General features: G+C 42.5%; 1 protein-coding gene across 1 annotated transcript in view; it reads right to left on the bottom strand.

Annotated features, from left to right (window-relative positions):
- Positions 1-20,498, bottom strand: part of Akap19 (A-kinase anchoring protein 19) — a 39,633-nt gene extending 19,135 nt beyond the window's left edge. The window contains 2 exon segments of the mRNA NM_001399376.1: positions 19,511-19,597; positions 20,308-20,498. The gene's annotated coding sequence lies outside the window, so the exon portion shown is untranslated.
- Positions 20,499-21,354: the final 856 nt, after the last annotated feature.

Genomic DNA, 21,354 nt, shown 5'->3' with positions numbered 1-21,354 from the left:
TGTCAAAACACCAAACGCACAAAATAAAGAAAGAATATTAAAAGCAGTAAGGGAAAAAGTTCAAGTAACATATAAAGGCAGACCTATCAGAATCACACCAGACTTTTCGCCAGAAACTATGAAGGCCAGAAGATCCTGGACAGATGTCATACAGACCCTAAGAGAACACAAATGCCAGCCCAGGTTACTGTATCCTGCAAAACTCTCAATTAACATAGATGGAGAAACCAAGATATTCCATGACAAAACCAAATTTACACAATATCTTTCTACAAATCCAGCACTACAAAGGATAATAAATGGTAAAGCCCAACATAAGGAGGCAAGCTATACCCTAGAAGAAGCAAGAAACTAATCATCTTGGCAACAAAACAAAGAGAAGAAAAGCACACAAACATAACCTCACATCCAAATATGAATATAACAGGAAGCAATAATCACTATTCCTTAATATCTCTCAACATCAATGGCCTCAACTCCCCAATAAAAAGACATAGATTAACAAACTGGATACGCAATGAGGACCCTGCATTCTGCTGCCTACAGGAAACACACCTCAGAGACAAAGACAGACACTACCTCAGAGTGAAAGGCTGGAAAACAACTTTCCAAGCAAATGGTCAGAAGAAGCAAGCTGGAGTAGCCATTCTAATATCAAATAAAATCAATTTTCAATTAAAAGTCATCAAAAAAGATAAGGAAGGACACTTCATATTCATCAAAGGAAAAATCCACCAAGATGAACTCTCAATCCTCATCTTCGGTTGGTTTATATACAAGTGTGCAATTTCTAGGCTTGAAAGTAAAATGATGCTATCTGGTGCTAGATAGAGGAGCCTTATTTTTTATTATGGCAGCTTGCTATTTTTGTAACATGGTGATTTGGTTGAACACAATAAAGTACAGTAGTAACTGAAAAAAAAAAAAAGAAAGTAGGCTGAGCAAGTCATGGGAAGCAAGCACCCCTCCATGTTCTCTGTATCAGCTCCTGCCTCCAGGTTCCTTCCCTGCTTGAGTCCCTGCCTGACTATTTTGGTGAGGAACAACAATGCAAACTGTAAGCTGAATAAACCCTTCATCCCCAACTTGTTTTTTTTGGTCATGGTGTTTAGTTGCAGCAAAGGAAACCCTAAGACAGCCCTGGAACAAAGTGAGATGTAGCTTCTCATCAATTAGTTAAAACAGAATGATGTAGAATCTCAGAACCAACCCTAAAGGCACAACCCGGGGGCACATATGTTGCATATACATGTATAAGTTCATTTTACATCAGAAGGCCTTTTAGGGATCGGATTCTTAAGCACCATTCACTCACAAGACAACACAGAACTTTTTTTCCTTCCTCTCTAAATTCAATTTTAGGCATTATGTTACAGAGTGAAACCAATTCAGATACTTTAGAACAAGTAGGAGGTGCAAATAATAAGTGAATTAAGTGCTGAGCATTAACTTCACTTCCAGGCAGCAGTCTATCTAATTCTGATCACTGAAAAGCCTCGGTGCTCTTATTTGGAGACACAAGAGAACTCAGGATTCAAATGCACTTGGAGTCCAGGCCAGAGACCAAGAACATTTTTCTATTTAAGTTTTAAGCATTCTTTCAAAACGCATTCTTGATACTTCTAAGGAGTTAGCACATCAGCCTGTGGCTGACGGCACAGCATTTCAGGGTAGGGAAGGTTCACTGAAACATGTTCAAAAGCACTGGCTTTCCTTGGAGCTGGCCTGTTTCCAGCCATGTCCACCTGCATCTTCTAGTCCTCAACTTGAAACCTCCCCATCTCATCAGTGCCTAGCACCCTCTCCCTACTTCCCTAACCACACCACAGGCTATTTTCTTTTTTCTTTTTTTTTTTTTTTCGGGGCTGGGGATTGAACCCAGGACCTTGCACTTCCTAGGCAAGCGCTCTACCACTGAGCCAAATCCCCAACCCCACCACAGGCTATTTTCAAGGATGGAGGACACTCCAGTTCTTTCCTACAGACTTCCCAGAATTCCCTTGACCCTTCTCCAGAAGTTCCACCCAGTGGAGTGTGGACTATTGAAACTGTAAGTATTGTCTGCCCAGTGAGAACATCCCTTACTAGGAGAAGCCCATTTCCCTTTTCTTTGACACAGAGCATTTCCCTACATCAAAGCACTTGAGTGTTTTTTAAAGTGTAGTCACTAGCCACATACCCGTGTGTCTACAGTATGTTAGATGCTGGGAATAAGCAGTGGGTTTTACTGTGTTCTCTCTTGTTCGGGGTGTTCTTGTAGAAAGGCCAGAGAGAAGTGTTTGGACACAGATAAATGCTTACACATGTTCTGATGAAGACACCTCGGGAGGGAACATACATTTTACTTCACAAGACTCTGGTGAAATCCCTGTGTCTTCGCAATCTTGCTTCATGGATCTGTTACCTTCAACCCCTTATGAAAAACGTGATTTTTGTCACTCTTCATTCTGAAGAAATGAATTAATTCTTAAAATATAGTGTTTCTATACCACACGCTGTGAACTTACCGACATCACGATACCCAATTTGGTGTACAGTCTTCACTGTGCACATGCTGCCGGGCATGGGCGCTAGTTAACAGCTTAGGTCCTAGGTGTTAACCTAAACTGTTAACTAGCCCTCATGCTCCACGGAACATGAACCTGAAGGCAGATGTGTTAGAGAAAGCAAACAGCTGTCTCCCTGCCTTGTGAGCTCCAGCTGGAAAGGATAGAAGAGGAGAGAGAACTGAGGAACCAGCTGAGGACAGACAGCTGTGCCTTCCCCTTCTGGTCACTCAGACTCCGGCACCCAAGAGAAGCTGGGGTTCTGAGCACAGGAATATCCCGATGATCTTCTGAAATCCTATGAGAAGATGGCCTCAAGAAGCTGCAGTTGTTCACACAAATGCTAGTCTCTAATACTAAATACAGAAGAAAATGAATCAGAATTCCTAAGCTTTAGAGACCAGTGTGACATCAACCGCTGGCAAAATTAAAGACTTGAGCAGGCAACACTCGGGCAGGGGCAGTGGTCAGTATTTCTAGGAGCTGTGATTGGTTACTCTGACATATCACAAGTAAAGCTTACAGTCTGTTTTCAGCAAGGCACTCGATTAAACTTTTTCACGAAAGCTTTACAAAACAGACCAGTCAATGGACGAGAACAATTTAAGTGCAGAATTCATCTGGTTCACTAATTTGAGCAATATCTACTAGAGACCAACTAGATTTCTAGCCACTATCAGTTTTACTAAGTCATCGTTTTCCCTTTTGAATATTGTTAATTTTTTTTATTTGTTTTTTTTTGGGGGGGAGATTTATTTATTTATTTCATGTATTTATTTACTTCGTGTACACTGTTGATGTCTTCAGACACACCAGAAGAGGGCACCGGATCCCCATTACAGATGGATGTGAGGCACCATGTGGTTGCTAGGAAATGAACTCAGAACTTCTGGAAGAGCACTCTTAACCACTGAGCCATCCCTCCAGCCTTCTAGCCACTACTGTGCTTGGCTTTTTCAGTATTTTGAATTTCATCAGTCATCCTGAAAGTGGATGGCATTAACCTCATTTTTGGAAAAGGAATAATAAGGACCAGACTTCAAAATCCTGGAGCCATCTCCGCTGAGCCACTGGCTTCTAACTGTGCAACCTTCAACATAAAAGTGGCTGTCCTGTGTATTAGATTGACTTGAATGTCAAGGAAATTCCTCAGATTTGTAGAGTTGACACAATGAATACAGAATCAAAGTGAGATAGAGCTGTCAAAATGGAAATTAGAGGTTTAAAGTAATATAAATCAAAAGAGAAAGAGCTCCACAGATTAAAGAGGAGTAAAGTCTACTTGACAACAACAAAGATGTGTGTGAGTTTTCAGTCACGTGCAGAGTATTGGCTTGAGGGTAGACAAGTCATGTGCTGATAGTTCAGGATGACCGGATGTATTTAACTCAGTCTTGGTTACTCATTGAAGAAAAAAAAGTAGCATTCTCTGTCTTCTGAGCACCTGCTGTGTGGATTATTAATTAATTAATTATTAATGTGTAGATCAACACTTTCATACTTTCAGCAGTCAACTGAAACAGACAGAAACTAACTCTGTCTCACTACAAACTTTCATTTCTCTACTGTTTTCTCTGCTTTCTTTTTCTTTTTCTTTTCTTTTTTTTTTAGGAGGGGGGAAGTGAGGGGATGAACTCCAGATTTAAAGTTTTAGATTTTCTTTTCAAAAAGAAGTAGAAATCCTGAATATAATCTTGGAAGTTGAAAGGTTGTTGGTTAGGGCAGGACTAAGGAGACACAGCTAGATGTCAGATCAGTGTAAATAAACATGGCCTTCCTGACAGAAACAGGATATTAACTCCAAACACTGAACTTTCTCACACCAAAGTGGCCAGTCAAAACCTGGCTTCTGTCAGAAGTGACATGTGGACAGTATATTGAGATAGGCTGGGGGGCAGACCACAGAGTTAAAGTACCCTTATCGTGCGCCTAAAGTTACTTTTCTTTCACAGTAAAGAGAAAAAGGAAAGAAAGAAAGAAAGAAAGAAAGAAAGAAAGAAAGAAAGAAAGAAAGAAAGAAAAGAGTAAATCTGAAGTTACTGGTTTTTTTTTTCAGACCCTCTCTGCTGTACTTAAATAACACCATTTCCCATCTACACAGACAAGATAGCTGTATCAGGAACTAAAACCCCATTCAAAAGAAAAATGGATTTTTCATCTGCTGATCTTGACTCGTGCTTAGCTGTAATAAAAGTAGATTCTTTATCCACCTAAAATTTTACCAAAACTCTCCATCTCATGTATACGGGCAGTGGCGGGTCTTTTAAAAAAGGTGGACAGTTTATACACTAATTTATGATGTTATGTTAGCATCAATAAAAGATGGGGGAGCGGTCAAAGCAGAGACAGAAGAGAAACACCTACTTCTGGAGCTTTCTCTAGCTGCTGGGCTCCCACTTGTCTACTCTTTCATTCTCTTTCCTTTGTATCGGTTCCCCCTAGATTCGGCCTCCCACGGCTTCCAAGAGTAAAGGCACTTTGCTAATCATGTGCCACTCAGCACAAGCCTGTCAGCTTGACTTGTGCATGCAGTGTCCTTAACTGAAAACCTTCTTTCACTCTTCAGGTGGGAAGGAGGATGAACCTACATCTTGCAATGAAATACTTTGCTTTGAGGGCTCAGAACAAGATCGGGACATGGAGCTAACAACTCAGTTAAGGGACCTAGGATGTGAGGATGCGTCCCGGACAGCCGGCACGGAAATATTAGATAAAATTAACTGCTGCAACTCCGGCTTTCCTGGGTTGGAAAGTCAAAAGGTCAAAGTATCTGAACAGGACACCCATCTCCCAGATGTTCACTTACCCTACACTGCAGTGGGCCAGCTGCACCGCCATCGCAAGTCTGCGCGGCCTTGCCCGAGGAGGCGCGGGCGCTTGGCTGTTCTCATTCCCCGAGCCGCAGCCGGGGCTCCCCGGGTGGGTGCAGCTCCCCAGGGCGCTGGCGTCAGGGCGGGAGCCGAAAATCTGAAAAGGTGCGGCGTGGCCAGGCAGCGGGGACAGCGTCTTCCCCGAGGAGGGCGGACGTCCTTTGGTCGTGGTCCCGGCTCCTCCCCCTGGAGCCCCCCACACCCCCGCCCAGCACTGCTCACGAGTTCACGGCCCGCACCCTGCAAGTGGAGCCGAGGGACCCGCGGCTACGGAGCACAACCCTCCGTGTTGGCACCGCCAAAAGCTACCTCCGCCCTACAGCGCTCGATCCCATCCACAACCAATGAGACCTGAAGGGCTGGGCCACAGCTCGCATTCCCACCGGGGCACCCCATCAACGCGGCGCCACCTCCCAGCAAGATCTAGACCACCAAGTAGGAAAGCTAAGTGAGCTGGCCGCCTCCCCCTCCCGCCCCACCTCCCCAAAGCCACCTGGACTGAGACATCACCTGATCTCCGTCCACGTGGGAGCAGGCGCGGCTCGCCCGGTGCTGCAGCGTGGCGCCGGCCCCGCAGGTGATCTCCTGTCGCCTGGCCCGGGCCCTCCCCTGAAGGCTCCGCCGCTCCAGTGCCAGTTTAGCAGTCAAACCTGTTTTGACCCCAGTGCCACACACACCTCACAGCTCTACTCCAAGACACCGCCTGAGCAAAGGACAACCCAGAGCAAAAGTGCAAGGAGCATTTTTAAATTTAAAAATGCGTCCAGTATTGCACTTTTTTATCCTCGCCTACCCAACGCTTGTTTCTCAAAACAAAACATCGCGAAAGACCATATTTTTATCCTTTAAGGAAGCTAGAGCCTCAAAACATGGCCATTATTCTGTTAGATCTCATTGTCACGCGTTCCATGTGATGCCTGCATCTGTCTGCGTGATGCCCCGCGACTGTAACAGCCCCAAGAGAATGACAAAAGAACCATTCATTATTCCATTCTGTTCTACAATGGATTGTCAAGGCAAAATTCACGCCCCAAGGGACCTCAGTGATAACTCTCTCAGCTCCTTGTGTCTCAGATGCAGAGGCTGAGGTTGAGCCCTGCCGGAAGAATGTGGGGAGGATGCAGGGATGAGTGGATTCCTGGGAACCCACAAGCCAAAGGGGCAGCCTTCAGGCTCCATGAGACACCCTGACTCAAGGAAATTAAGTCCAGAACAGTCGAAGACACTACCCAAGGACCTCCTCTGGCCTCTGTACACACACACACACACACACACACACACACACACACACACACACACACACACACACACAGAGTCTCTCTCTCTCTCTGTCTCTCTGCCTGCCTCTCTCTCTCTCTCTCCTCCCTCTCTCTCTCTCTCTCTTTCTCTCTCTCTCTCTCTCTCTCTCTCTCTCTCTCTCTCTCTCTCTCTCTCTCTCTCTCTCTCTCCCCTCAGCACTTTCCTGTCTTCTCTTCTTCCTCCTCATTCTCCTCCCCCCACCCCAAAGAAAAGCCTGAAGCCTATAGTCTAGCATGAACAGGGCTCTTTGAAGGTCCACTTCAATAAAGAATTAACTCAGAGAGCAAAGGTTTCTGAGAAGTCCCTCCAGACCTAGATCAGCTTTAAGTGAGTCCAGCATTTTAGTTTTTGTTCTGTGGAGAACAGCCAAGGTAATTTTGACCTGAAAATACTGAATTGTGTCTCAAACATATCAATTTTGTCATTTCGTGTAATGAATGGCATCGGACAAACAGAATGTGAATATCAAATTGATTTGTTTGATAAGCAACTGTTGTAATGCATAAGATTATATCTAAATGGATCATGCATTCACATATATTTCAAGCACACCTTGCTAAATAATTATGATCAAATGCAAGATTTTACCCTTAGGCTTAAATCCTGTGTTAATTGTTTACCTTTATCTTTCTCAGTCTTAAGGTTCAGTTAGCCTATGCTGCTATCATTTTAAGTGATCTCTAGCCCGACCCTGGGTGATGGGCTCTGGGGGAGAAGAGAGAAATTTGTGGCTATCCATCCTAGTTAGCAGGGCAGAAAAGAAAATGTTAGTCTCTGGCTTTCATCATAACGGAACTCCAGACACAAGCATATTATTTTCTTTGTAAGTGCGAGTGTGTGTTGGAGGGTGTGTGTGTGTGTGTGTGTGTGTGTGTGTGTGTGTGTGTATGTGTGTGTGTAGTGTGTGTGTGTGTGTGTGTGTGTGTGTGTGTGTGTGTGTGTACCTGGGGTGGGGGGGGAGGGCAGGAATGCCCATGACTTCATGTGGAGGCCAAGGGTCCATGTTAGATGTTTTATTCTATCACTCTCCTCCTATTGTGACAAAGGGTCTTTCACTGAACCTGGAGCTGTGGATATGCCTAGATTGGCTTGTCAGCAAGCCCCTGGGCTTCCGTATTCGTCTCCCCAGCACTGAGGTTACAGGCACACTGCCACACCTGGGGTTTTACACGGCTGCTGAGGATGCCAATTCCAGTCTCCTGTTCGCACAGTAAGTACTTTACACACTGGACTCTCTCCCTAGCCCCACGTGTATGCTAACCCTGTTCTATTCAAGGTCACACTGGACCATCTTTATGAGAAGTCATCCACTCCTAACCTCTGGTCTAAGAAAGAGGCTGACACCAGAGGAGGGAGTTCTGGCTCCATACTGTGACTGTCAGATCCAGGCTTGACACCCTCTCCCCTTTCCACTGATAGCCAAGAGTTTGTCTTAGAGACCCCACCAGTGCCAGGCTACCCTGATTGATGCACAGTGGGCTGAGGATGGGAGACAGTCCCCAGGCCTCCAGCGTTTCACACAGCCAGTCTTCTTGGCGTGCCGCTCTCCCCTCCTTCCTCATATCCGGAAGCCAGATTTCAAGCCAGTGGTCCCCGAAAGAGCCGACTTTTCTCTGGAGACTAGAGGTTGGTTTAGATCAGTGTGAATGAAAAAGGAGTTGGGTAGAAGGTGCTGCAGAGAATCTGACACCCTCTGCCCACGGGGCTTGAGGATATTCAGGCTAAAATGGTCTCTTCAGTCATGAACTTTTCCTACATGTGCCAGGATTTCATTCAGATTTGGCAGAGAGACCTGGATACCTGTCTGTGAGTAGGTGAAAGACACTTTGTTCAGACCCAGACCAGGGTTTTGAAATGCAAATACAATACCGAGGTTGTAATACATGTTGATCCTTTAAAAAATATTTATGAGTATGGATGTTTTGCCTGCGTGTATTTCTGTGTATCACAAGTAAGTCTGGTGCCTAGAAGAGAGACTAGAGTTACACACAGTTGTGAGCTGCAATAGAGCCCGAGCGTCTGCCTTCTCCCCAGCCACACATGTTGATTTTTGAACACGTTCTGTTGTCCAAGACACCTAAGAATGCTTCCTTGTGAAGAGCTCTTTGAGTATGAACATAGCATCAGCCGTTCTTCCTGCAAACTTACACAGCCTTCCCACTCCTCCCAGTTCACCCTGTGCCTGAGAAGGCTTTGAAACTCAATGTCAACCTAAATCACACTGCCAAGAGAAAGTTCTTGTCTAACAGTTCACCAAATCAAAGACCAAAACAACTCCTCACAAGTGCCCGTGTGTGTGTGTGTATGTGTGTGTGTGTGTGTGCTTGCACATGTGCATGAGAGTGCATACATGCTCTGCCCCACTCCTGTGTATTGGTAAAATATGGGTATGAGACATCGGTAAATCTTGAGATGATCATTGTCACCACACATGTCACTCAGATGTCACACTGTTTTACATGTTTTCTGTTTTTCTGAGGCAGATGTGCTTTTCAGTGGGACTCAATTTCCATTACCTCGATGCCTACAGTGTTTAAATCAGTTTGTCTGATGTTATCAAAATACTTAAGTCTCTCCTTGGAATTTTATTCTCCAGTCTGTGCACCATGCAAGGACCGGATGAGGCTCACTGTGGCCATTGGCTAAGAAAACAGTTTTGCTTTATTAAAGATTCTCCTCAGAAATCAAATCAAATGCCAAAGATTTGAAAAGTTGGTACTTGAAGAACTTCAGGTAATTAATTCAGCATAAGAAACTGTTTGCCTACCTAGAAGTAGTTTTTGGCTTAGGATTTGTCACTTGGCTGTTAACCTCTGATAGAAAGCAAGTTACTGTAACTCAGAGTCAATGATAAGTTCTAGTCATGGAGCAGCTGTGTGTTGAGACCCACAGAGCCTTCTACACGCCATCTCACACAACCCTTACAAATAGTCCATGGGCCGATGGCTTCTGTTTAAAGCAGAAGGCAATGGGAAACACAAGGCAACTGCTGATGTGTGCTTGGACTTAAATATGAACCCAGGCCTGAGTCCAAAACCAATGCTTTTCATATAGCTTTCCCAAGCCTCACTGGCCTGTTAAATCTGGCCTTGGTCCTAAGTAACAATCTCTCCCATCTAGCTCCTAGTCTCTCAGCCCACGCAGGCCATAGCCCCTGCTGAGTTGAGTTACCAGGATTTGAAAAGAAGATGGGCTGCTACCAAAGCTTTTGAATCTCTAGTGGCTGATCCTGTGGTTTGAACAATTCAATAAAGCCTTCTAGCCTGGTGCAATGGCACCAGCCTACAAACCCAGGACTTGGTAGGACGAGGGAGTAGGATCAGGAGTGAGTCCAGTCTTGGCTACATATTGAAGCCCCATCTCAATAAAACAAAGAACGGAACAGAACAGAAAGTAGTTCCCACAAGCACCAGGCTAGGTGATTTGTTAAGACTGATAACAGACTCCCAGAAAGATCTTAAATTACAAAAACAATGTTAGAAAATGGATGGATGGATTTGCAATGATGAGGGCAGTGTTGTGCATGAGTGTGGAGTTAGAGGCACAACCAATCATGCTGCAGAAATCCCAACCACAGCACAATGGTCTGGGAGAAAATGCTTGGGCAAGCTTTGTCCTCACAAGTTATTTTCCTCTATAACTCATCGGCCTGCAGTTATTTCTGCCTCAGTCTTCTCAGACTCTTAGGCTTAATGGGACTTCTGGTTGGGTTTGAGTTTTCATACTTCAAGTAAAAAGAGAAGAAACATGCACATATACACGCATGCACACACATGTACATACACGTGCACACACACACACTAATTATAAACATATGTAATGGAGATTGACACAAAAGATGAAGGAATCCTCTGTCTGTCCCTTGAGTGAAGCAAGGTAACCAAGGCAAAAGGAAGTGAAAATTAATAGAAATTAAGAAAGCTGCACATTTTCAGAACCTTAAAACCTTTTTTACACTAGGGTTGGGGTCAGGCATTGGTCAGGAAAGTACTCATTGCATGAATGTGAACATCTGAGTTTGGATCCTAAGTAGCCATCTAAAAAGCCTATAATCCCAGACCCAGACCCCTGGGATCTCTGAGGGCTTCCTGGCCAGCTAGTCTTGCAAAAATATAAACTCCAAACTCAGCGAGAAGCCCTGTCTCAAAAAATAAGATGGAGAACGCCAATGAAAGACGCCTAATGGTGAACCGTAGCTTCCCATGTGCACACGTGCACCACACACTAAGCAAAATTTTAAAAAGACTGTCACAATAAACAACTGCATTTAATCAGAGTAAAACAAAGATATTTTTCTTTGCAAAACAACTAAATAGGCAAGTTTCGAAGGTCTCTGAGAGCCCAGAGTCATGTTAAGAAGGGACCCAATGGTCTTTCTTAAGAGGTAGGCAGCCACCCAGTGCTGCTGCGCTAACCTCGTGATCTCATTATTTGGGTTTCCTGACATTCTGTAAAATCTCTTCCTGTTTTATCCTTTTACATTTTATTTGAAGCTTTGCAGCATTCTCACTGGGACAGTAGCTGTATTAGATGTACTAAACAAAGAAGCACAGAGCTTTGCCCCTCTCGGCTGGCTCCCTGAAAGCTCCCTGAAAGCTCCTTGAAGTCCTAAGAACCCCCTAAAATCTTTTCAGGTTTGACATAAATCACCACCTCAATCTAGGGACTAGCCTCCACATTAAGGACAGTTACTGATAAGGATGGATATCTTAATTAAAATTCTGTCTCTAGGGAACGGCTGATCCAATTCCAAAGAGAACCCAGTTACAGACAAATTTCAGCTCCATCTGAGGTGAGGCCACCCAGTTTTTGTGAACAAGAAATTCAATTTAGTTTCTTATCAGCCTATTAGATTCCCAACCAGCCTGATCTCTGGATCAAGATTGGCTACAAGAAGTCTAATTTAAGTAAAGCAACCAGAAAGCCCAGACTCTAACAGTAAGATCCCCCAGACATCTCCATCCCCACTCTATCACCCTATGACCACACAGGGCAAAGTAACCAGCTTTCTCTTTCATAAAATGCACATGACTCTGTTCTACAGTCAATACTGATTAAGTTTTCTCTTTAAGAGAAAATTAAGTGAAGCCCTCTTCGCATTTATACATTCTCACTGATAGCAGATGGGAAGGGAGAGCAAAGGAACAGGAAGTAGTGGAAACATTACTGGTATCAAACAAACAAGAAAATCCCCTGGAACACGTTATGTGTGCAGGGATAAAGGTGAAGAAAAGGTTAGGGGGCCTAAGTATGTCTTTGTCACGTGCCAAAGCTCTTGGCAGTGCATAACAGGTGGAGAAAAAGTCATCAAATATGATCCAAATAAGTAGCTGGGATTTAGCTTTGTAGGACTGCATGGCCAAAATGGCTGTAACCCACCCTATAAGCTCATATGTTGACATTAACCTACACTGTAGGACACTTAGAGATGAGGACTTGGTAGGGTAAATAAGGTCACAAAAATAAGCCCTCCATAATAGAATTAATAGTTATGATGGTTAGTATTGTTAACAGAGCCATGGGAAGATTTATGATGGATTGTCTAGATTAAGGATAGTCTCTGAGAATGTCTATAAAGGGTTGTCTTTATTATCTTGAGGTGGGAAGACCTGTCTACCATGGGTGGGACCTAAGCACTGGATTCTGGATTGTATGGATTGAGAAAGCAAGCTGAGCGTGCATATGTGCATTCATTTCTCTCTCCTGACTGCACATGTAATGTGACTAGGTACTTCAAGCTCCTGCCATATACAACTTACATGCCATGGTGGAATATAACCTCTAATCATGAGCTAAATAAATCCTTTCTCTCATAAGTTGGTTTTGGCTGGGTCTTTTATCCAAGAAACAGGAGAAAGAAAAAAAAAAGCAGAAAGAAACTTCTAGTGAGAAATGGGTTTGTCTTTCTGATAAAGCTGACCTTTGTGCCTTTTAGGCCTTTGCAACTGTTGTGAGAGGAATGTATAAGAATTTTGAACTTTGGGATAGAAAAACCACTGAGTATCGTAAACAGGGCTTAATAGGATGTCCTAGTGGCATCGCTGAAGACAACAGTGGATAGAGAAGTGAAGGATAGTGAAGGTCTGGCTCCTGAGGTTTCAAAGAGAGGACTAAGGACTCTGTCATGAACTTGACTGGGGCCATTGGTGTGAAGTTTGTCAAGGATCCTATCTTGTTCTGTTCGTGTCCTAAGAACTTAAGTGAAGTCAGATTTAAAGTTGATGAGCTAATTTGTTTGGTGGAGGAAAGCTGTGTGGGAAAGGTAAAATTTCAAACAGGAAGGGTGCAAAAAAACAGAAAAACCTACAGGCATCTATAACTGTTAAGGAGATTTTATCGAAACCTGGTACTTGACACGGAGACAACAGGGAAGTGCGTTCTTGGTAAGAAGAACACAGAAGCTTAGATTGCTGCTGTAAGGAGCTGGGCTGATTTGAAGCTGGTAGCAGAAATTGACAATGTTTTCACATGGTGCTGGTTTTGAGGGCACAGAAGATGCAAAATTGAGGAGATCATGGAGATCAGCTGAGGCCAGGCACTGTGTGGCAGCTTTGCAAACCCTGGAGAGAGACCTTGAGATGCTATTGTGTGAACATGACGCCCAAGTGAGAGTGGAGATCCCAGAATATCTGAGATCCAAGGTCCATGTCAGGTCTGCCAAGGAGAGCTGCAAGTATGGAGTAGAGTGGACCTAAAATAGAAGCTTCGTGTGCTATAAGTAGCAAGGTTGGAGAAATAGGGCTTCCAAATCTTTTGCAGTCACACTGATAACATCACAAGCTCCAGATGTTGCACAAAGAGCTGCAGACTTTCATGCTTGCCCTGTAGGAATTTAGTTCTGCTTTGGTATTTTTATTCTTTCTAAGTTCCAAATCTTCTCTTTGGAAATAAAAATGTTTATTCTGTGTCATTATATGTTGAACAAGCATGTAACTTGTTTTTTTGTTGTTGTTGTTTGTTGTTTGTTTTGTTTTGTTTTGTTTTAATAGGAGTTCACAGTTAAGAGACTTTAAATTTTTAAAGTTTTGGAACTCTTCATGACTATGAGAATAAAGTTGGGTATCTTAGCTTGAACTGTACTACTGTGAAGAGACACCATAACCAAGGAAACTTTTATAAAACAAAACATTTAATTGGGGCTGGCTTACATTGTCAGAGTGTCAGCCCAATATCCTCATGGTGGGAAGCATGGTATTATGTGGGCAGATTTAGTACTAGAAAACTAGCTGAGAATTCTACATCTTGAACTAAAAGCATCCAGGAGGAGACTCTCATTCCACACTGGACAGAATCTCAGCATAGAAGACTTTACAGCACATCTACATATTGAAGTACTCCAATGAGGCCACACCTCCTAATAGTACCACTCCATATGGCCAAAGATTGAAATACATGAAGCTATTCAAACCATCACAGTGGGATATGGGGACTTTTAAGTTGTAACGAGTATATTTTTATAGTAAAAAACAGTCATGAGCCTATGGTAATAAGAGGTTGAAGGTTGTGGGTTAAAATAGTGTGTTTATAGCAGGATCTGATAATTTTTTGAATTTCCTCAGTGTCAGTTGTTATGTCTCCCTTTTCGTTTCTGATTTTGTTAAATTTGGATACTATCTCTGTGCCTTCTGGTTAGTCTGGCTAAGGGTTTATCTATCTTGTTGATTTTCTCAGAGAACCAGCTCCTAGTTTTGTTGATTTTTATGATTTTTTTATTAATTAATTAATTTATTTATTTATTGGATATATTTTATTTACATTTCAAATATTATCCCCTTTCCAGGTTTCCCGTCCATAAGCCCCATTTCCCCCACCCTGTCTTTTTCTATGAGGGTGTTCCACCACCCAAGAACCCACCCATTCCCGACTATATTCCCTGACATTCCCCTACACTGGGGTGGGGGGAGGTCCAGCCTTAGCAGCTACTCCCATTGGTGCCCAACAAGGCCATCCTCTGCTACATATGCAGCTGGAGCCATGGGTCTGTCCATGTGTACTCTTTGGATGGTGGTTTAGACCCTGGGAGCTCTGGTTGGTTGGTATTGATGTTCTTATGGGGTTGCAAGCACCTTCAATCCTTTATATAACTCCTCCAATAAGGACCCCATTCTCTGTTCAACAGTTGGTTGCTAGCATTCACCTCTGTATTTGTCATGCTCTGGCAGATCCTCTCAGGAGGCAGCTATATCAGGCTCCTGTCAGCATTCACTTCTTGGCATGAGCAATATTGTCTGGGTTTGGTGGCTGTATGTATATGGGCTGGATCCCCAGGTAAGGCAGGTTCTAAAGGGCCATTCCTTCAGTCTCTGCTTCAAACATTGTATCCATATCTCCTCCTATGAATGTTTTTGTTTCCCCTTCTAAGAAAGACTGAAGTATGGGCACTTTGGTCATCCTTCTTCTTGAACTTCATGTGGTCTGTGGATTGTATCTTGTGTAATCTGAGCTTTGGGGATAATATCCACTTATCACTGAGGGCATACCATGTGTGTTTTTCTGTGATTGGGTTACCTCACTTAGGATTGAAAGATCCCCGTTTGATATTAGTGCAGCCATTTCTTAAGAATGAGAATCTTTTAAGCTGGCCCTTGCTTAGCCCCTAGATGTTAGACAATAGACCAGAAAGTACAGAACGCACATTCCTACCCACTCTCTAGGAAGCTGCCGGACCATAAGAACAGATGGTATAGAACATATTTACTGCAGGGCAATTACAAGACAGGAAACATCTCTGGGAAGCTAACTGACCACTATAGAAGTGAGATGTCCTTGGTACTGAATGCAGCTGTGCTGACATAGCTATAGCCTTGTTCTAGGAACTCCAGAAGAGAAACACCTGCCAAGACAGATATCCTTGGTCCTTGTCCTGGGAACCCCAGGATAAGAAAACATATATCAAGTCAGACGTCCTTGGTACTGAAATAGCTGCATTGATGTGGTTACGGCCTTATCCCAGGAATTCCAGGACGAGAAACATCTGCCTAGTTATCCTTGGCACGAAATAGCTGAAACTGTATAATCTTTTTTTTTCTTTGTTTGTGGCCTTTTATATTTTTTCCAAATATTTTGAATAACATTTGATTATTTAAATCAAACACTTCCATGTTGAAAGAAAGGAAACCGTAAATTGTAATGCTGTGTAATCTATGACCAGCTAGTTTCAATTTTGTATATTCAGTGAAACTGTATAATCTTAAGTGACTATTTAAGCTGTACATTTCTGTTGTTCGAGGCTCTTCGCATCCCTCCTGCGTGAGGACCGTGTCAAGCCCCAGTGCATTGGTATCCCAAAGTAAACCTCTTGTTTTTACATCAAGACTGAGTCCCATGTGTTTGTGGGGTGGTGAGTGTCCTCAGGACTGGAGCAAGAGTCTCCTCTGTCTGAGGGTCTTTCAGGATGATATTTTCTGGTATAGTTCTTTTTGTTTCTACTTGGTTGATTTCAGCTGTGAGTTTGATTATTTCCTGCTGTCTACTCTTTTTGAGTGTATTTGTTTCTTTTTCTTTTTTTCTAGAACTTTCAGATGTGCTGTCAAGCTGTTAGTGCTCTGTCCAGTTTCTTTTTGGAGGCACTCAGAGCTGTGAGTTTTCCTCTTAGCACTGTTTTCATTGTATCCCATAACTTTGGGTATGTTGTGACTCCATTTTCATTAAATTCTAAAAAAATCTTTAATTTCTTTATTTCTTCCTTGACCAAGTGGTTATTGGTAGAGCATTGTCCAGCTTCCACACAAAGACCCAACAAAGAAAGAGAACTTCAGACCAATTTCCCTCAAAATATTCATGCAAAAATACTTAATAAAATTCTTGCAAACCAAATCTAAAAATATATCAAAATGATCATTCACCATGATCAAGTAGGCTTCATCCCAGGGATGCAGGGACAATTCAATATACAAAAATTCATTAAGCTAATCCATTATATGAACAAACTCAAAGTAAAAAAACCACACAATCATCTCATTAGATGCTGAGAAAACATTTGACAAAATTCAACATCCCTTCATCTTAAAAGTCTTGGAAAGATCAGGAATTCAAGGCCCATACCTAAACATAGTAAAAGCAATATACAGAAAACCAATATTCAATATCTAAGTAAATAGAGAGAAACTTGAAGCAATCCCACTAAAATCAGGAACTAGACAAGGCTGCCTACCCTCTCCCTACCTATTCAATATAATACTTGAAGTCCTAGTCAGAACAATTAGACAACAAAAAGAGGTCAAAGGGATACAAATTGGAAAGAAGAAGTCAAAACATCACTATTTGCAGATGATATGATAGTATACTTAAGTGACCCCAGAAATTCCACCAGAGAACTCCTAAACCTGATAACTTCAGCAAAGTGGCTGGATATAAAATTAACTCAAACAAATTAGTAGCCTTCCTCTACTCAAAGGATAAACAGGCTGAGAAAGAAATAAGGGAAACAACACCCTTAATATAGTAACCAATAATAAAAAATACCTTGGTTTGACTCTAACCAAGCAAGTGAAAGATCTGTATGATAAGAATTTTATCTATGGAGAAAGAAATTGAAGAAGATTTCAGATAATGGAAAGATCTTTCATGCTTATGGATTGATAGGATTAATATAGTAAAAATGGCCATCTTGGTTAAAGCAATCTACAGATTCAATGCAATCCCCATCAAAATTTTAATTCTTCATGGAGTTAGAAAGAGTAATTTGGAAACTCATTTGTAATAACAAAAAAACTGAGAACATCTAAAAGTATATTCAACAATAAAAGAACTTCTAGGGGAATCACCATCCCTGACCTCAAGCTGTATTACAGAGTAATTGTGATAAAAATCTGCATGGTATTGGTATAGAGATAGCCAGGTAGATCAATAGAATTTAGTTGAAAACCCAGAAATGAGCTCACACACTTACGGTCACTTGATCTTTGACAAAGGAGTTAAAACAGCCAAAGGATAAAAGGCAGTATTTTCAACAAATGGGGCTGGTTCAACAGGAGGTCAACAAGTAGAAGAATGCAAATTGACCCATTTTTATCACCTTGTACAAAGCTCAAGTCTAAGTGGATCAAAGACTGCCACATAAAACCAGTTCCACTGAAACTAGTAGAAGAGAAAGTGGGGAAGAGCCTCAAACACATAGGCACAGGGGAAATTTCCCTGAACAGGACACCAACAGCTCATACTATAAGATCAAGAATCGACAAATGGAACCTCATAAAACTGCAAAGGACACTGTCAATAGGACAAAATGGCAACCAACAGATTGGGAAAGGGTCTTTACCGATCCCACATCCAATAGAGGACTAATATGTAATATATACAAAGAACTGAAGAAGTTAGACTCCACAGATTCAAATAATTCTATTACAAAACAGGGTACAGAGAATTCTCAGCTGAGGAATACTGAATGGCCAAGAAGCACCTAAAGAAATGTTCACCATCCTTAGTCATCAGGGAAATGCAAATCAAAACAACCCTGAGATTCCACCTCACACCAGACAGAATGGCTAAGATCAAAAACTCAGGTGACAGCAGGTGATGGCGAGGATCTAGAGAAAAAGGAACACTTCTCCATTGTTGGTGGGATTGCAAGTTGGTACAACCAATCTGGAAATCAGTCTGACATTTTTTTCAAAAAACTGGGACATAGTACTACCTGAGGACCCAGCTATACCACTCCTGGGAATACACCCAAAAGATCCTCCAACATATAGCAAGGACACATGTTATGTTCATAGTAGCCTTATTTATAATAGCCAGAAGGTGGTAAGAATCCAGATGTCCTTCAACAGAGGAATGGATACAGAAAATGTAGTACATTTACACAATGGAGTACTACTCAGCTATTAAATACAATGACTGCATGAAATTCTTAGGCAAACGGATGGAACTAGAAAATATCATCCTGAGTGAGGTAACTCAGTCACAAAATACCACATATGGTATGCAATCACTGATAAGTGGTTATTAGTCCAAAAGCTTGGAATACTCAAGAAATAATTCACAGATCATATGAAGCTCACGAAAAAGGAAGACCAAAATGTGGATGCTTCCGTTTTTCTTAGAAGGGAGAACATAATACTCCCAGGAGGAAATACAGGGACAAAGAGTGGGGAAGGGACTGAAGAAAAGATCATCCAGAAATTGCCCCACCTGGGGAGCCATCCCATTTGCAGCCACCAAACCCAGACACTATTGTTGATGCCAAGATATGCTTGCTGACAGGAGCCTGATATGGATGTCTCCTGAGAGCCTCTGCCAGAACATTACTGATACAGATGAGGATGCTTGCAGTTAACCATCAGATGAGCACGGGGACCCTAATGGCGGTGTTAGAGAAAGGACTGAAGGAGCTGAAGGGGTTTGTAACCCCATAGGAAGAACAACAATCATCCAACCAGATCCCCACACCCAGAGCTCCCAGTGACTAAACCACCAACCAGTGAGTAAACTTGGAGTGACCCATTGCTTCAGCAGCGTATGTAGCAGAAGATGGCATTGACTGGCATCAGTAGGAAGAGAAGCCCTTGGTCCTATGAAGGCTCATTTTCCCAGTGCATGGGAATGCCAGAGTGTTGAGGTGGGAGTGGATGTGTGGGATGTGAGCATCTTCTTGGAAACAGGTGGAGGGGGGATGGGGGGGAGAGGATAGCATTTGAAATGTAAATACTTAAAATATCCAATAAAAATTTTAAAATGACTGATGTGTTTAGCTGGGGAGTGGCGTCACATGCCTTTAATCCCACCACTTGGGAGGCTGAGGCAGATGGATCTCTGGGTCAAGGTCAACCTGGTCTATAGATCCCGTTTACTTACAGTTAGGAGTACAAAGAGGAATCCTCTCTTGAAAAACAAAAGTGCTGTGTTTGTAGATTGTGATGGTAAGTGTTGTTAACTAGATACCTAGGAGGAAGGACGAGTTAAGGATTATTTAGATTAAGATTAGTCTTTGAGAATATATTAGAGACTGTCTTAACTACATTAATTGAGGTGGGAAGACCTGTCCACTGTAGGCAGACTCATTCCTCAGAGGTGTTAAAGGGGAAAAATTAGTTGAGTAAATATGTGTTCGTCCCTGTCTTCAACGTAAATGAAATGTGACCAGCCGCTACACGCTCTGCTACCAGGGCTTGCTTCTATGCCACGGTGGACTGTAACCTGGATCTGTGCACTAAATAAAGCCTTTCATCACTGAGTCTGTCATGGTTATTTTACATCGCACAGGAAACTAACACAGGAGTTAAGACAGTATCCTTATAAAAGACACAAGAAAACTTGTTCACCCTCTTCTTTCTTCACTTTTTCACACACAACAAGGTAACAGCAATCTTTGAGTCAAAAAGTGTCCCCACTAGAGCTTGACCATGTCACCACCAGTACCAGACTCCTCCACAGCAGAGAGAAATCTTTTTATCATCATTAATCTATGCTGCCTTGTTTTGTTGTTAATAGTAACCTTAACTAAGACAAAGACTTGCTTTTTTTCTTCTCTTTTTTTTTTTTCCGGAGCTGGGGACCGAACCCAGGGCCTTGTGCTTGCTAGGCAAGCACTCTAGGCAAGCGCTCTACCACTGAGCTAAATCCCCAACCCCAAGACTTGCTTTTGTGATTACCTGTTGTCTTGTATTCTCATCTTCAAAGACAAGATGTATCATGAAAGCCTTGTTCATTTCAAAATGAATGACAGAATTTTAACATTATTAATGTTTTTCTATAGAGCCTTGTATGATAACAGCCCTAGGACAAAGGAGGAAAAAATTGTCCTCTTCTGAGGGCAAGTATGTTGTATCTTGGCTCAGACAAGCTGGGTCTCACTAGTGTTGCCAGGTAGAGTCATGTTAACTACAGTCCCTAGAGGCAATGAGTATTACCTCACAGAGGGAGTAACCAACCACATTCCACATTCTCAGTGGGGAAGGACAGAGAGGAAATGTACCCAACAACTTTTCAACTAACTTCTCATCAGAAGCTAACTTTCTGTCCCTCCAATGTTCAAACCCCAGACTTTTCCCTGAGCTATAGATCACGACAAGCATTAATTATTTGCTCTGTCCTCAATGAAAGTGAGCCAGTCAATCCCTGATCCTCCACACCATGATTAGAATGTTTCTGGTTCTTAGAGAGACAATTCCTCACATTCAGTTTACCTCAGCTACTCTGTAAGGGCTTAAGAGATTGTACAATTTATCTATGGCATGGTGTCTGTTGTTTCCTTGTAGCAATAGGAACATTCTTCTTCCTGATTTTAAAGAGATTGTTTCCATTTAAATATGGTATTTTTTTTGAAGCAGAGTCTTGTATATCCTAGGCTGGACTCAGACTCTCTGTGTAACTGAGGCTGGCCTCAAACTTTGGGTCTTCCTTCCTCCACCTCCAAAGTGCTTGGATAACAGACAGTCATTACTTTGGACACTATGCACAACAGGGAACGGAGCCCAGGGCCTTGTGCATGCTCAGTAAGCACCAGCAGAGCAATACCCCGGACTATAGTTTTCTCTCTCCCCTTTATTCACACATGTGTGCATGCGTGTGTGTTTGTGTGTGTGTGTGTGTGTGTCCATGTTTATAAAATTTATCCAGCAAGAACCAATAGCATCTTAGAGCTATGTAGCTAAGTGTATTTGAAAATAACTATGCCAGGTCTAATAGTGCACATGCTT

The sequence above is a fragment of the Rattus norvegicus genome, chromosome 9 (genome assembly GCF_021556685.1).
Source record: "Rattus norvegicus strain SHRSP/BbbUtx chromosome 9, alternate assembly SHRSP_T2T, whole genome shotgun sequence".
NCBI classification, from domain to species: domain Eukaryota; kingdom Metazoa; phylum Chordata; class Mammalia; order Rodentia; family Muridae; genus Rattus; species Rattus norvegicus.
The sequence above is the reverse complement of the archived record's forward strand: the minus strand, read 5'-3'. Positions and strand labels throughout refer to the sequence as shown.